The following is a 16,085-nucleotide window of genomic DNA, read 5'->3' as shown; positions in this document are numbered from 1 at the left end:
AAAAGGATATAAAGGAAAATGAGAAAATTTAAACAATTGAGTACCCCTTATCCCATTATCTAAAGGTTACCCCACTCTCAACCTCTCCCCCCCTTTCCCCCTTTCCCCTTCCCTCCCCTTCTCTCCCCTTCGCTCTCCATCTGTCGCCCTCTGTCCCCTTCTCTCCCCCCCCCTCGCCTCCGCGCTCTCTAAAGGACTTACCTTACACTGTGGCGCCGTTTACCTTCCGCATCATCGCGCAGGCAACGCTCCCCCGCTTTCCCTGGCCCCCGCCTTTGCGATGTGTTTGTGTGTGTGTGTGTGTGTGTGCGGTCGGTCGGTCGATCCGGCTCGCGGTTTCAACGCGGACGGTCGATCCAGCTCGAGGTTTCCCAGGCGAGTGCCCTCGAGCTTGAAGGTCGAAGGCACTCTTTTTAACTCGCAGATTAGGTTGCCCAAGTGGGACAGCCCCTTAAGTTACCGTCTATTCCACCCTTCTATATCCATCCCTTTGTCTGATTCTTCCCTCTCCCACCCTCTGTGCAGCTTGATACAAACTTGTTTTCCCCTCTTTCCTAGTTCTGACGAAGTGTCTTTGACCTGAAACGTTAATTCTGCTTCACTTTCTGCAGATGCTGCCCGACCTGCTGAGTGTTTCCAGCATTTCCTGTTTTTATCTCAGGCTTCATAAGTAATAGGAGCAGAATTAGGCCCTTCGGCCCGTCACCATTCAATCATGGCTGATTAATCTCTCCCTCCTAACCCCATTCTCCTGCCTTCTCCCCATGACCCCTGACACCCGTACTAATCAAGAATCTATCTACATCTCTGCCTTAAAAATATCCATTGACTTGGCCTCCACAGCCTTCTGCGGCAAAGAATTCCACAGATTCACCACCCTCTGACAAAAAAAAATCTTTCTCACCTCCTTCCTAAAGTAACGTCCTTTAATTCTGAGGCTATGACCACTGGTCCTAGACTCTCCCACTAGTGGAAACATCCTCCCCACATCCGCTCAATCCAAGCCTATCACTATTCTGTAAGTTTCAATGAGGTCCCCGCTCATTCTTCTAAACTCCAGCGAGTACAGGCCCAGTGCGATCAAACGCTCATCATAAGTTAACCCAGTCATTCCTGGAATCATGTTTCCAACATCTGCAAGGTTTTTTTTATAGCTTTTCAACAATATACGAGTCTGATGGATTGAATAGTGAGAAATTGCTACCAATGTTAGTTGGATTGGTGTCGGGGGGGGGGGGGGGGGGGGGGGGGGATACGGGATTTAAAGTACTTGGCAAAAAAGTAGAAGAGATTTTTTTAATACAAGGATTTGCTGCGATCTAAAATGCATTGCTTGAAAGGGTGGCTGAAGTAGATTTAATAATACTTCTCAAATGGGAAGCTAATAAATGGTTGAAAGGAGAAAATAAATTGCAGGTTACAGGGAAAATGCAAGATACCGACACTGATAAGCTTATACTTTTGAACAGCCAGCTCTATGACAGGCAATATAAAGTGCATCAGAGGTGCAGGATTGTCTGATCCAGTAGGTCTATTTAGTCAAGTCAAGAGAGTTTTGCAGTTACATTTCCTGAAAAGGAACAATGCAAGAACACACCTGTGAAATGTAAACATAGCATCCAACCCAACCGAAACGTTGCCTATTCCTTCGCTCCATAGATGCTGCCTCACCCGCTGAGTTTCTCCAGCATTTTTGTCTACCTTCGATTTTTCCAGCATCTGCAGTTCTTTCTTAAACATCCAACTCAATTGGTGGTCCGGCAACTCCTTTGGAGTCATAGAGTCTCACAGTGTGGAAACAGGCCCCTTTGGCTCAACCTGCCCACACCGACCAACAAGTCCTGTGTACGCTGGTCCCACATGCTTGCCTTTGGCCCATATACGTGTCCTATCTCTGCACCTGCCCAATAGTTTCATAAACATTGTGATAGTTCCTGCCTCAACTGCATCAATTACCCAGGACAGATAGATCATAGAGTGATAGAGTGTTACAGTGTGCAAACAGGCCCGTCGGCCCAACGTGCCCACAACGGCCAACATGTCCCAGCTACACTGGTCCCACCTGCCAGTATTTGGTCCAGATCCCTCCAAACCTGTCCTATCCATGTGCCTGTCTAACTGCTTCATAAACGTTGGGATAGTCCCAGCCTCAACTAACTCTTCTGGCAGCTTGTTCCATACACGCACCAGACTGTGTGTGAAAAAGTTACCCCACAGATTCCGATTCAATAATTTCCCCTTCACCTTAAACCTATGTCCTGTGGTCCTCGATTCCCCTACTCCGGGCAAGAGACTGTGTGTCTACCCGATCTATTCCTCTCATGATTTAATACACCTCTGTAAGATCACCCCTCATCCTCCTGCGCTCCAGGGAATAGAGCCCCAGCCTACTCAACCTCTCCCTATATCTCAGGGCCTTGAGTCCCAGCAGCATCCTTGTAAATATTCCCTGCACCCTCTGCAACTTGACAAAAATCTTTCCTGTAACATGGTGCCCAGAGCTGAACACAATATTCTAAATGCGACCTCACCAACGTCTTATACAAATACAACATGATCTCCCAACTCCGATACGCCAACCTCCCAATTTCGACTTCTGAGGCCGACTTTGCGGGCCGTTATCTCGCCTCCCCGGCGGCCAAGGTGGAACGTTCTGGGACAGTTGGACACCTCTTGGAGGACGTGACCCCTGTTCTGCAGCAAAACGGATAATAGACAATAGACAATAGGTGCAGGAGGAGCCTGCACCTTCGAGGCAGCACCGCCATTCATTGTGATCATGGCTGATCATCCCCAATCAGTACCCCGTTCCTGCCTTCTCCCCATATCCCCTGACTCCGCTATTTTTAAGAGCCCTATCTAACTCTCTCTTGAAAGTATCCAGAGCCGGCCTCCACCGCCCTCTGAGGCAGAGAATTCCACAGACTCACAACTCTCCGTGTGAAAAAGTTTTTCTTCGTCTCCGTTCTAAATGGCTTACCCCTTATTCTTACACCTCTTATTCTTAAACCTCTTATTCTTAAATCGAGAAAGGCTCATGAACCAAGCGTGCCGGAAAATCAGTGGTGCCAGCTGAGGAGTTTTGTCCTGGGCCCCGCAAAGTCCATCACCCCATCCAGCTCATGAACCGATGATCGGCCATGAGAAGGAGGGGTGGTGGTGGTGTCGGCGGTAAGCGAAGGTCCGAAGGTCGGACAGCTGGCCGGGCTGCCGACCGACGTGGCCACGGGCGAAACGCTGCTGCTGCTGCTGCTGCTGCACTCCATGGGCTGCACTACATCGGGACGTGTGAGGCAGGGCCGGACGCGGCGCTCCGACCCGACAGTCCCCTCGACCCGAGTAGTAACAGTCAAATACGGGACAAGGGCGGTCCCGTACGGGACAAACCAATTTAGCCCAATATACGGGATGCCCCGGCTAATAAGGGACAGTTGGCGACCCTAGCGGTAGATCCCTTCGAAGGTGGGGAGGGCAGCACCCGTGATGGACTGGGCAGTGTTCACCACTTTTTGCATTCTCCTTCATTGCTGGACGTTCGAGTTGCCGAACCAAGCTGCGATGGGACCAGCCAATGGGCAAATTTAGACAAAGATAAAAAGAGTCCCGAGTCCGAATCCTCTCCAATTTCCAGCTTTACCGGAGCCAATTAACGTACAAACCTGGGCGTCTTTGGAGTGGGGGGAGGAAACGGTAGCTCCCCCACAGAAAACCCACGTGGTCACAGGGAGAACGTACATACTCCGTACAGACAGCACCCGTTGTCAGGATCGAACTCGGGTCTCTCGCGCAGTAAGGCAGCAACTCCACCGGTGCGCCACCCGTGCCTCCCTTTATGGTCTAACAGATCTTTAGTTTAAAGGTAGACAACAAATGCTGGAGAAACTCAGCGGGTGAGGCAGCATTTCTGGAGAGAAGGAATAGGCGACGTTTCGGGTCGAGACCCTTCTTCAGACTGATGTTGGGTGGGGGGGAGGAGGGGGAAAGAATGTAGGTGGAGACAGTGGGACTTGTGGGAGAACTGGGAAAAGGCGGGGAAGGAGGGATATAGCAAGGGCTATCTGAAGTTAGAGAGGTCAATGTTCATACCGCTGGGGTATAAACTACCCAAGCGAAATATGAGGTGCTGTCCCTCCAATTTGTGCTGGGCCTCACTCTGGCAATGGGGGAGGTCCAGGACAGAAAGGTTTAGTTTAGTTTAGTTTAGTTTAGAGATACAGCATGGAAACAGGCCCTTCAGCCCACCGGGTCCCCGCTGACCAGCGATCCCCGTATATTAACCATCCTACACACACTGGGGACAATTTTTACATTTTTGCCAAGCCAATTAACCGCATGTCTTTGGAGTGTGGGAGGAAATCAAAGATCTTGGAGAAAACCCACGCAGGTCACGGGGAGAACGTACAAGCTCCGTACAGGCAGCGCCCGTAGTCGGGATTGAACCCGGGTCTCCGGCGCTGCAAGCGCTGTAAAGCAGCAACTCTACCGCTGCGCCACCGTGCCGCACTGAGCTTCGTCAGCGTCTCTCCTCAGCCTCCAATTCAACTGGCCAAACAAGCCTGTTCCTGCACTGCATGATCGGATGCAAACTTGCCTTCATTGCTCTCCATGCCAAACTTCTAACGCTCCGAGCTAACTACCTGAAAGATAACTGTTCTTTAATGGAATTTGACAGCCATCTGCAACACAGACGCACGGAACATCTTGTAATTAACTAAACCTGCCAACGGCCAGTTTGCAGGAGCCACATGTTTGGTGCTGAGTGGAAGGTTTGTAACTTCCAGATGTCCGCAGTTGCTCTCTCATCTTGAAGTCATTTAGTTTAGAGATACAGCGTGGAAACAGGCCCTTCGGCCCACCGAGTCCACACCGACCCTCGATCACCCCTTCACACTAATTCCATGTTATCCCACTTTCCCAGCGGCTGGACTACTATCTCCCTCTTTGGTGACCCTCGGACTATCCTTGATCGGACTTTGCTGGCTTTACCTTGCACCAAACGTTATTCCCTTATCAGGTATCTATCTATACACTGTAAATGGATCGATTGGAATCATGTATTATCGGCTGACTGGATAGCACGCAACAAAACGCAACAGGACTGTCTTATGAAGAAAGACTGGATAGACTTGGTTTATACTCTCTAGAATTTAGGAGATTGAGAGGGGATCTTATAGAAACTTATAAAATTCTTAAGGGGTTGGACAGGCTAGATGCAGGAAGATTGCTCCCGATGTTGGGGAAGTCCAGGACAAGGGGTCACAGCTTAAGGATAAGAGGGAAATCCTTTAAAACTGAGATGAGAAGAACTTTTTTCACACAGAGAGTGGTGAATCTCTGGAACTCTCTGCCACAGAGGGTAGTCGAGGTCAGTTCATTGGCTATATTTAAGAGGGAGTTAGATGTGGCCCTCGTGGCTAAGGGGATCAGAGGGTATGGAGAGAAGGCAGGTACGGGATACTGAGTTGGGTGATCAGCCATGATCATATTGAATGGCGGTGCAGGCTCGAAGGGCCGAATGGCCTACTCCTGCACCTAATTTCTATGTTTCTATGTTTCTAAAACGTTTTCAAGGTACATTGGTACACGTGACAATAAACTAAACATAACATTGAACATTGCCAACACAATAGGGGCAATTTTATAGAGGCCATTTAACCTACAAGCTTGCACGTCTGAGAGGAAACCGGAGCACCCGGAGAAAACCCACCCGGATTTATGATGTTGTGAAGCAGCAGTTCTACCATTGTAGTCATTTATAGCCCATACAACCTTGATCATGAACAACAAAGTAACTGACCTAGCCACATAGCCACTAGAAAGGATACAGAGAAGATTTACCAGGACATTGCCAGGACTAGAGGGTGTGAGCTATAGGGAGGGGTGGGAGTTTGCAACCTTCACAAGGTCCACCCTGTTTCGATGAATGCAATCAACCTGACGTGCACAAACAGAAGATCAAACAGAACAAGTTGTCTTACAACTTTAGGCTGTGCACGCCATACGCAAGAAGAAGAAGAAGCTATAGGGAGTGGTTGAGCAGGCTGGGACCCTATTCCTTGGAACGCAGGAGGATGGGGCAATCTTATTGAGGTGTATAAGATCATGAGAGGAATAGATCGGGTAGATGCATAGTCTCTTGCCCAGAGTAGGGGAATCGAGAACCAGAGGACACAGGTTTAAGGTGAAGGGGAAAAGATTTAATAGGAATCTGAGGGGTAATTTTTTTCACACAGTGGGTGTACGGAGCAAGCTGCCAGAGGAGGTAGTTGAGGCAGGGACTATCCCAACATTTAAGAAGCAGTTGGACAGGTACATGGATATGACAGGTTTGGAGGGATATGGACCAAGCACAGGCAAGTGGGGCTAGTGTAGCTGCAACATGTTGGCCGGTGTGGGCAAGTTGGGCCGAAGGGCCTGTTTCCACACTGTATCACTCTATGACTCTACGATTCTATGACACAAATCATTGTGGTTACTAAAGCAGGCTAGAGACTAATCTCAGTTCGCTCCTCTCTTCTCTCCTCTCTTCCAGCTTTCTTCCACCCACCTCTCCAACATATTCAGTCTGAAGAAGGGACCCAACACAAAATGTCCCATGTTCTCCAGACATGCTGCCTGACCCGCTGAGTTACTCCAGAACTTTGTGATCTTTTTTGTATAACCAGAACCTGCAGTTCCCTAGTTTTACATCTAGACCCAACACTTGCACCATTTGCAAGTTATACGAGTTGAATTAGGCCATTCGGCCCATCGAGTCTATTCCGCCATTCAATCATGGCTGACCTCTGCCTCCTAATCCCATTGTCCTGCCTTCTCCACATATTCTCCCCATAAGGTCATTCTTGCTATTGAGGGAGTGCAGCGTAGGTTCACAAGGTTAATTCCCGGGATGGCGGGACTGTCATATGCTGAGAGAATGGAGCGGCTGGGCTTGTATACTCTGGAGTTTAGAAGGATAAGAGGGTATCTTATTGAAACATATACAATTATTAAGGTTTGGACATGCTAGCGGCAGGAAACATGTTCCCGATGTTGGGGGAGTCCAGAACCTGGGGCCACAGTTTAAGAATAAGGGGTAAGCCATTTAGAACGGAGATGAGGAAACACTTTTCCACACAGAGAGTTGTGAGTCTGTGGAATTCTCTGCCTCAGAGGGCGGTGGAGGCCGTTTCTCTGGAAACTTTCAAGAGACAGCTAGATAGGGCTCTTGAAGATAGCCAGGGGATCTGGGGAGAAGGCAGGAACGGGGTACTGATTGTGGATGATCAGCCATGATCACATTGAATTGCAGTGCTGGCTTGAAGGGCCATTTGGCCTACTCCTGCACCTATTGTTTATTGTCTAACACTTGACACCCGTTCTAATCAAGAATTTGTCCATCTCTGCCTTATTAATATCCACTGACTTGGCCTCCACAAACCTCTGTGGCAGTGAGTTCCACAGATTAACTACACTCTGACTAATCTAGGAGGAAAAAAACCACATCACAGGTACTCAACCATGGTATAAAACATTTCTGCACCGCACCCTGGCATAGTCATCACAAAGATGATGATGGGAAGGCAGGAAAATGGGATTAGGAGGCAGAGATCAGCCATGATTGAATGGTGGAGTAGACTCGATGGGCCGAATGGCCTAATTCTACTCCCACAACTTGTGAACTTGTGAAAGATTACCATGGTTTAATTTGGTTTAATCAGGGCGGCACGGTGGTGCAGCGGTGGAGTTGCTGCCTCACAGCGCCAGAGACCCGGGTTCGATCCTGACTACGGGTGCTGTCTGTACGGAGTATGTATGTTCTCCCCGTGGCCGCGTGGGCTTTCTCCGACATCTTCGATTTCCTCCCACACTCCAAAGACGTACAGGCTTGTAGGTTAATAGGCTTGGTGTATGTGTACAAATTGTCCCCAGTGTGTGCAGGATAGTGTTAATGTGCAGGTGCGGACTCAGTGGGCCGAAGGGCCTGTTTCCATGCTGTGTCTCTAAACTAAACCAAACCCAGATTCGAACGTGACCACTAAGCTAAACAAAATTAATCTCGGAGAAAACCCACGCAGGTGACGGGGAGAACGTACAAATTCCGTACAGAGAAGCACCCATCGTCAGGATCGAACCCGGGTCTCTGGCGCTGTGAGGCAGCAACTCTACCGCTGCGCCAACGTGCCGTGCTTGATAGGAATGTTGAATCCTTGTCCCGTCTGCAGGGACCTTTACGAGCAGAGCTACGATCAAAGTAGAAGAATGCAGGAATACTAAATGTATTATAAATAGTTAATGAAAATTGAGCCATTATCAGTACATCGTGAAGTCTGATATAAATTATTGATGTGACAGATTATCTCGTAGAGATAAGTATTTCACTGGGCCGACCAAGGACTCAAATTGTATTTTGCAATGCAGACTAATGGCAGCTAAGTTATTCGATGGGCATAGCATTGAAATGCGAGATTTTAATAGAACTTTAGCTGGAGTAACTCAGCGGGTCAGGCAGCATCTCTGGTGAAAAGGAATAGGTGATGTTTCGGGTCGAGACCCTTCTTCTGACTGAGAGTCTGGGGTAAAAGGAAACGAGAGATATAGACCAAATGAATGAAAGATATGCAAATTGTATCGATGACCAAGGAGAGATGGAGCCCACAATGGTCCATTGTTGGCTGTGGGGTAGGTGGTAACAAACCCAACAGGAAGACAATGAAACTAGTTGTAGAACTAGTGTGGGGGAGGTACGGAGAGAAAGGGGATGCAAGTCTTACTTGAAGTTGGATAAATCAATATTCATGCCGCTGTGCTATAAGCTGCCCAAGTGAAATATGAGGTGCTGTTCCTCCAATTTGCCACTCTGACGGTGAAGGAGGCCCAGGACAGAAAGATCAGTATGGGAATGGGAGGGGGAGTTAAAGTGTTTGGCAACCGGGAGATCAGGTTGGCCAAGGAATCTATGGAATGCACGACTCAAATCCATAGATACTCAGCACCTTGCATCGATTGTCCACAAGATCATTGCCCTTGATCTAGGGAATCCCAGGATGTGAAGAGTCCAAGTTCAGAGCAGTTTGTTGGACATCAGGGCGGCATTGGTGGCGCAGCAGTAGAGTTGCTGCCTTACAGCGCCAGAGTTTGTACGTTCCCCCCGTGACCTGCGTGGGTTTTCTCCGGTTTCCTCCCACACTCCATAGACCTACAGGTTTGTAGGTTAGTTGGCTTTGGTAAAATTGCAAATTTTAAGATAGTACTAGTGTACGGGGCGATCGCTGGTCGGCGCGGACCCGGTGAGCCAACGGGCCAGTTTCTGTACTGCATATCACTGCATAATCATATCGCCACTTGTCACATAGCTCATCCTGGATACACAGGGGCTAAAATGTCCAGGACTCACATACCTGGGAGCACTACAGGTGATTCCCCCAACATCGGGAACATGTTTCCTGCCTCTAGCGTGTCCAAACCCTTAACAATCTTATATGTTTCAATGAGATTGCCTCTCATCCTTCTAAACTCCAGAGTGTACAAGCCCAGCTGCGGGTGTCAGTGGTTATGGGGAGAAGAATGGAGTGAGAGGGAGAGATAGATCAGCCATGATTGAATGGCGGAGTAGACTTGATGGGCCGAATAGCCTAATTCTTCTCCTATCACTTATGAACCACAGATAGCATGATTGAGCACACGGTTTTATTCTCACCATGTTCCAAAACATGTGATCAACATTTGTTGTCTAAAGACAATGTAACTTCACAGTCTCCATGTTTGTTTAAGCAAGTCGGGGATATGGGGAGGAGGCAGGAATGGGGTACTGATTGTGGATGATCAGCCATGATTGCATTGAATGGCGGTGCTGGCTTGAAGGGCCGAATGGCCTACTCCTGCACTTATTGTCTATTGTCTATTAGTCATTTAAACACTTTCCATTGAATTCTCTTTGGTAATGTTGACATAGTGTCATAGAGTACAGAAACAGGCCCTTCAGCCCAACTTGCCTATGCTGACCAAGATGCCCCGTCCCACTAATTAATTAGATATACAGGTCCACCAACGATTTTCCGGCAACAGGTGGTCTGGACCCCATTCCTGCCTCCTCCCCATATCCCTTTAATCTGGACAAAATTCCAATAAGATATGATCGAAGTTCTATTTATCCCAGGAGGGAGATTGGTCTGCAAACAGTCATAAAACACAACAGGATACATGAAACTAAAGTGACGAGTGGGAAGTCCAGGATTTGGGATGTGCAAAGATTGGGGATGGGGGGGGGGGAGGGAAGGGGAGTCAGTCTGAGCGGAGGTGTTCATCAAACAGTGAGCTTAGTTTGAAATAAAACAGGAAATATCGGAAGCACGGTTTCCAATGAGGGCGGCAGGGTGGCGTAGCGGTAGAGCTACTGCCTTACAGCGCCAGCGACCCAGGTTTGAACCTGATTAAGGACGCTGTCTGTGCGGAGTTTGTACGTTCTCCCCATGACCTGCGTCTGTTTTCTCCAGACGCTTCGGTTTCCTCCCACGCTCCAAAGACGTCCAGGTTTGTAGGTTAATTGGCTTGGTGTATATATATATATAAAAACTGTTCCCTCGTGTGTGTGTAGGGTAGTGTTAGTGTGCGGGGATCGCTGGACGGTGTGGACTCGGTGGGCCGAAGGGCCTGTTTCCGTGCTGTATCTCTACACTAAATGAGACAACACTCAACGGATCAGGCAGCGTCTGTGGAAAGAGAAACGGAGTTCATGTTTTCAGGCCTGATGACCCTTCGTCAGAACTAGGAAAAGGCTCCAGTATCTTCAGTTTTTTGATCTCCAATGTGAAATGTTCGAAATAGCCATTTATGAGGCTTCTGGATATGCCTATGGAAGTGCTGGGACCAGAGGTATATGGATCATGTACAAGCAGATGCAACCAGTTGAACAACATAGCATCATGTTCAGCACAAACATTGTGGGCCGAAGGGTCTGTTTCTGTGCTGTACTGTTCTATGTTCTATGAAACAGAGAGAGTTAGATAGAGCTCTTAGGGCTAACGGAATCAAGGGATATGGGGAGAAAGCAGGAACGGGGTACTGATTCTGGATGATCAGCCATGATCATATTGAATGGCAGTGCTGGCTCGAAGGGCCGAATGGCCTACTCCTGGTCTCTATGTTTCTGTGAAATGTAGGCACATATCGGTTATCTCACAATTCCTATATTTGGTGGTGTTTGAAAATTGTTTATAGACTTAATACGCAAGGAGCTCCTGGCTTAAAGTTATCACTGAAGGATGCTGGTAAACCTATAGTGTTACTTGATAAAAATGACATTTGTGAGGCGATAAGAGGATTTGAAAAAGGGTTTTAACAAGCCGCAGAGCGAAAATGGGAAAAAGTCTCAAACGGTAAAGATTTGTCATTGCAACCAGCAAAATGCAGATTAAACACTGCAGATTGAAGCAAACATTTCCGAAATAGCTCCTTCTATCAAATAGTTAAAATGCTGCGAAAATTATTCACTCTCATTCCCCTCCTCTCTCCCTCCCATTCCCACACTGACCTTTCTGTCCTGGACCTCGTCCACTGTCAGAGTGAGGCCCAGCGCAAATTGGAGGAGCAGCACCTCATATTTCGCTTGGGTAGTTTACACCCCATGGTAACTTAGAAACATAGAAAATAGGTGCAGGAGTAGGCCATTCTGCCCTTCGAGCCTGCACCGCCATTCAATATGATCATGGCTGATCATCCAACTCAGTATCCTGTACATGCCTTCTCTCCATACCCCATGATTCCTTTAGCCACAAGGGCCACATCTGACTTCCTCTTGAATATAGCCAATGAACTGGCCTCAACTACCTTATGTGGCAGAGAATTCCACAGATTCGCCACTCTCTGTGTAAAAAATGATTTTCTCATCTCGGTCCTAAAAGACTTCCATCTTATCCTTAAACTGTGACCCCTTGTTCTGGACTTCCCCAACATCGGGAATAATCTTCCTGCATCTAGCCTGTCCAACCCCTTAAGAATTTTGTAAGTTTCTATAAGATCCCCCCTCAATCTTCTAAATTCTAGCGTGTACAAGCCGAGTCTATCCAGTCTTTCTTCATATGAAAGTCCCGCCATCCCAGGAATCAGTCTGGTGAACCTTTTCTGTACTCCCTCTATGGCAAGAATGTATTTCCTCAGATTAGGAGACCAAAACTGTACGCAATACTCCAGGTGTGGTCTCACCAAGACCCTGTACAACTGCAGTAGAACCTCCCTGCTCTTATACTCAAATCCTTTTGCTATGAATGCTAACATACCATTCGCTTTCTTCACTGCCTGCTGCACCTGCATGCCTACTTTCAATGACTGGTGTACCATGACACCCAGGTATCAACTTCAAGTAACCCTTCTCCAAATTCAAGTGATCATGTTAATATTGGTACTGAGCTGAGGATGATATGTTTTGTACTAGCATGCAAGTTCTTGGAGAAAATAAGGAGGAAATTCTCCAAAATTCTGGGCTCCATGTTCAGCTCGAAAGGGTACAGAGAAGATTTACGAGGATGTTGCCAGGACTAGAGGGTCTGAACTTATAGGGAGAGGTTGAGTTGGCTGGGACTCGATTCCTTGGCGCTTAGGAGGATGAGGGGTGATCTGATAGAGGTGTATAAAATCATCAGAGGAATATATCGGGTAGATGCACAGAGTCTCTTGCCCAGAGTAGGGGAATCGTTAACCGGAGGACATAGGTTCAAGGTGAAGGGGAAAAGATTTAATAGGAATCTGAGGGGTAACTTTTTCACACAAAGGTTGGTGGGTGTATGGAACAAGCTGCCAGAGGAGGTGGTTGAGGCAGGGACCATCTCAACATTTAAGCATCAGTTAGACAGGTGCATAGATAGATGGGTTTAGAGGTATATGGACCAAATGCAGGCAGGTGGTACTAGTGTAGCTGGGACACACACATTGGCCGCTATGGGCAAGTTTGGCCGAAGGGCCTGTTTCCACACTGCAAATTTCTTTGATTCTATCATTATGAATAGGTCAGGTAACACCCAGTGAATGGAGAACCAGAGGTAATCTTTCAGACTGATAAACTTTCTCAGTATAGATTATTCTTCCTTTGTTGTGAATAATATAATTTCATATTTACATTAAAGTTAGCATCCCAATGGATTATTTTCTTCATAACTTTATTCCTACCACAAAAAATGAATGAATTTCCGGTTTTCTCTGAAACATTCTTTAAATTCTCCCACGATGTGATCGTTTAAATCAATGCTGTTTTGTTAGCACCAATCAGTTTGCCAAACAAATGTTGCATAATTTGTAAAATTCAATTATACTTAATACATTTAAAATCCATTTTAACTTCACCAAATCATGCATAATAGAGAAGGATAATTAAGATGTAATTGTATCCCTAATAACAAATCAATACTCATTCTAAATAAAACTATTTTCAGTTACCAGTGTGAGATTATGGGAGTAATGGAGCACATCTTGTGAGCTAAAAATCATGGCTGATCTATTTTTCCCTCTCAACCCCATTCTCCTGCCTTCTCCCCTTAACCTCTGACATCCATACTAATCAAGAATTTATCTATCTCTGCCTTAACAATATTCATTGACTTGTCCTCCACAGCCTTCTGTGGCAAAGAATTCCACAGATCCACCACCCTCTGACTAAAGAAATTGCTTCTCATCTCCTTCCCAAAGGAACGTCCTTTAATTTTGAGGCTGTGAACTCTGGTCCTAGACTCTCCCACAAGTGGAAACATCCTCTCCACATCCACTCTATCCAAGCCTTTCACTATTCGGTACATTTCAATGAGGTTCCCCGTCATCCTTCTAATCTCCGGCGAGTTGAGGCCCAGTGCCATCAAATGTTCATCATATGCTGACCCACTCACTCCTGGGACCATTCTTGTAAACCTCCTCTGGATGTAATGCTGTGGGTCTATAAGGCGCTGGTCAGGCTGCATTTGGAATATTGTGAGAAATATTGGGTACCATATCTGAGGAAGATGTGCTGGCCCTGGAGCGGGTCAAGAGGATGTTTACGAGAATGATTCCACAAATGAGTGGGTTAACTTATGATGAGCGTTTGATGGCACTGGTCCTGTACTCACCATTTGGTTTAGTTTAGATCAGAGAGATACAGCGAGGAAATAGGCCCTTCGGCCCACCGAGTCAACGTCGACCACCAATCCTAGCGTTTTAACACTAATCTACACACACTGGGGACAAGTTACTATTTTACCGAAGCCAATGAACCGACAAACCTGTATGTCTATGGAGTGCGGTAGGAAACCGGAGCTCCCAGAGAAAAGCCACGCAGGTCACGGGGAGAACGTACAAGCTCCGTACAGACAAGCGCCCGCAGTCAGGATCGAACCCGGGCCTTTGGTGTTGTAAGGCAGCAACTCTACTGCTGAGCCACCGTGCCATGCCGCCTGCATGGGTGGAAGCTGCCCAAGTGTAACGTGAGGTGCTGGTCCTCCAATTTGGGTGTGACCTCGTTCTGGCAATGGGGTTAGGGCCAAATTGATTTCCTCGTGATTCAATAAATGAGAGACATCCCACAGGTAGACTTATCATCATCATCAGGCATGCTAATTAGTGCTTCTCAGCATTCCTAGATCAATCATTCCGACAAATCAAGTAGACTTATAAAGGATCCTTGTAGTGAGGGCCTGTGATTAATGCTAGCCTGACATACACACATAACCTTTATACCATTTGACCTTCCAAATGCAAGCATGCAAGAAAGTGGTCGCATGCAAAGTAATTGCACATTGATGATGCCCACACCATGACATGGCAAACGTCTACGAAGAAGGCTACTCATTCCACAGTATGGGCGTCACGGTGGCGCCGCGGTAGAGACCCGGGTTCAATCCTGACTGCGGGTGCTGTCTGTACGGAGTTCGTACGTTCTCCCTGTGACCTGCATGGTGCCCCGGTTTGCTCTCAGACTCCAAAGACGTAGGTTAATTGGCTTGGCCAAATGGTAAAATTGTCCCAAGTGTGTGTAGGATAGCGTTCGTGTGCGGGGATCGCTGGTCGGCATGTACTAGGTGGGCCGAAGGGCCTATTTCCGTGCTATAACTCTAAACTAAGGGGCCAAGTCAATGGATATTTTTTGGCGGAGGTTGACGGATTCTTGATTAGCACGGGTGTCAGAGGTTTCAGGGATAAGGCAGGAGAATGGGGTTGAGAGGGAATGATAGATCAGCCATGATTGAATGGCGGAATAGTCTTGATGGGCCGAATGGCCTAATTCTGCCTCATGAACTTACGAACTAAAGGAAACTAATTTCCCTTGAAACATTAAATAGCCCATTTGAGGAATCCCTTGCTGTGATTTCCCATAAATGCACTACAAGGGAAGGTTTCCTTTGATGATGCATACTCCATAAAGCAAGCAAACACACTCATAGTTTCATCTGCTCACATTCCTTTCAGATGGACACAAAATGCTGGAGTAACTCGGCGGGACAGGCAGCGTCACTGGAGAGAAGGAATGGGTGACATGTTGGGTCCAGACTCTTATTCAGACTTCTTGACCCGAAACGTCACCCATTCCTTCTCCCCAGAGATGCTGCCTGCCCCGCGGAGTTACTCCAGCATTTTGCGCCTATTTTCAGTGTAAACCAGCAACTGCAGTTCCTTCCTACATATTAAGGGCGGCACGGTGGCGCAGCGGTAGAATTGCTGCCATACTGTGCTTGTAGCACCCAAGACCCGGGTTCGATCCTGACTGCGAGTGCGAGTTTGTACCTTCTCCCCATGACCTGCGTGGGTTTTCTCCAGGGGCCCCGGTTTTCTCTCACACTCCAAAGACGTACAGATTTGTAGGGTTAATTGGCTTGGTGTATGTGTGAATTGGCCCCTAGTGTATGTGGGAGGTTATTTTGCAGTTGCACAAAACGTCCTCGAGGCCACATTTGGTTTTGGTCACCCTGTTAAAGGAAAGATGCTGGAAAGGATGCAAAGAAGCTTTACGAGGATATTGCCATGACTCGTGGACCTGAGTTCTCAGGAGAGGTTGAGCAGGCGAGGACTTCACTCCTTGGAGCGCAGGAGGATGAGGGGTGGTCTATAGAGGTGTGTAAGATCATGAGGAGAATATATTTGCATAA

At 47.5% G+C, this 16,085-nt stretch overlaps 2 long non-coding RNA genes across 2 annotated transcripts; one reads left to right on the top strand and one right to left on the bottom strand.

The window, feature by feature from the left end:
- The first annotated feature begins 3,847 nt into the window (after window positions 1-3,847).
- On the top strand, window positions 3,848-10,053 carry LOC116971752. The gene is made up of 3 exons (XR_004411611.1): window positions 3,848-3,859; window positions 5,964-5,968; window positions 10,022-10,053. It is a non-coding gene; the product is annotated as an uncharacterized LOC116971752 (long non-coding RNA).
- Window positions 8,688-15,619, bottom strand: LOC116971750. Its single transcript, XR_004411610.1, has 3 exons — window positions 15,605-15,619; window positions 15,417-15,422; window positions 8,688-8,824 (listed from the first exon to the last, which is right to left on the bottom strand). It is a non-coding gene; the product is annotated as an uncharacterized LOC116971750 (long non-coding RNA).
- Window positions 15,620-16,085: the final 466 nt, after the last annotated feature.

This window comes from Amblyraja radiata, chromosome 4 (genome assembly GCF_010909765.2).
Source record: "Amblyraja radiata isolate CabotCenter1 chromosome 4, sAmbRad1.1.pri, whole genome shotgun sequence".
NCBI lineage: Eukaryota > Metazoa > Chordata > Chondrichthyes > Rajiformes > Rajidae > Amblyraja > Amblyraja radiata.
This window is presented reverse-complemented; position numbering and strand designations above follow the sequence as displayed.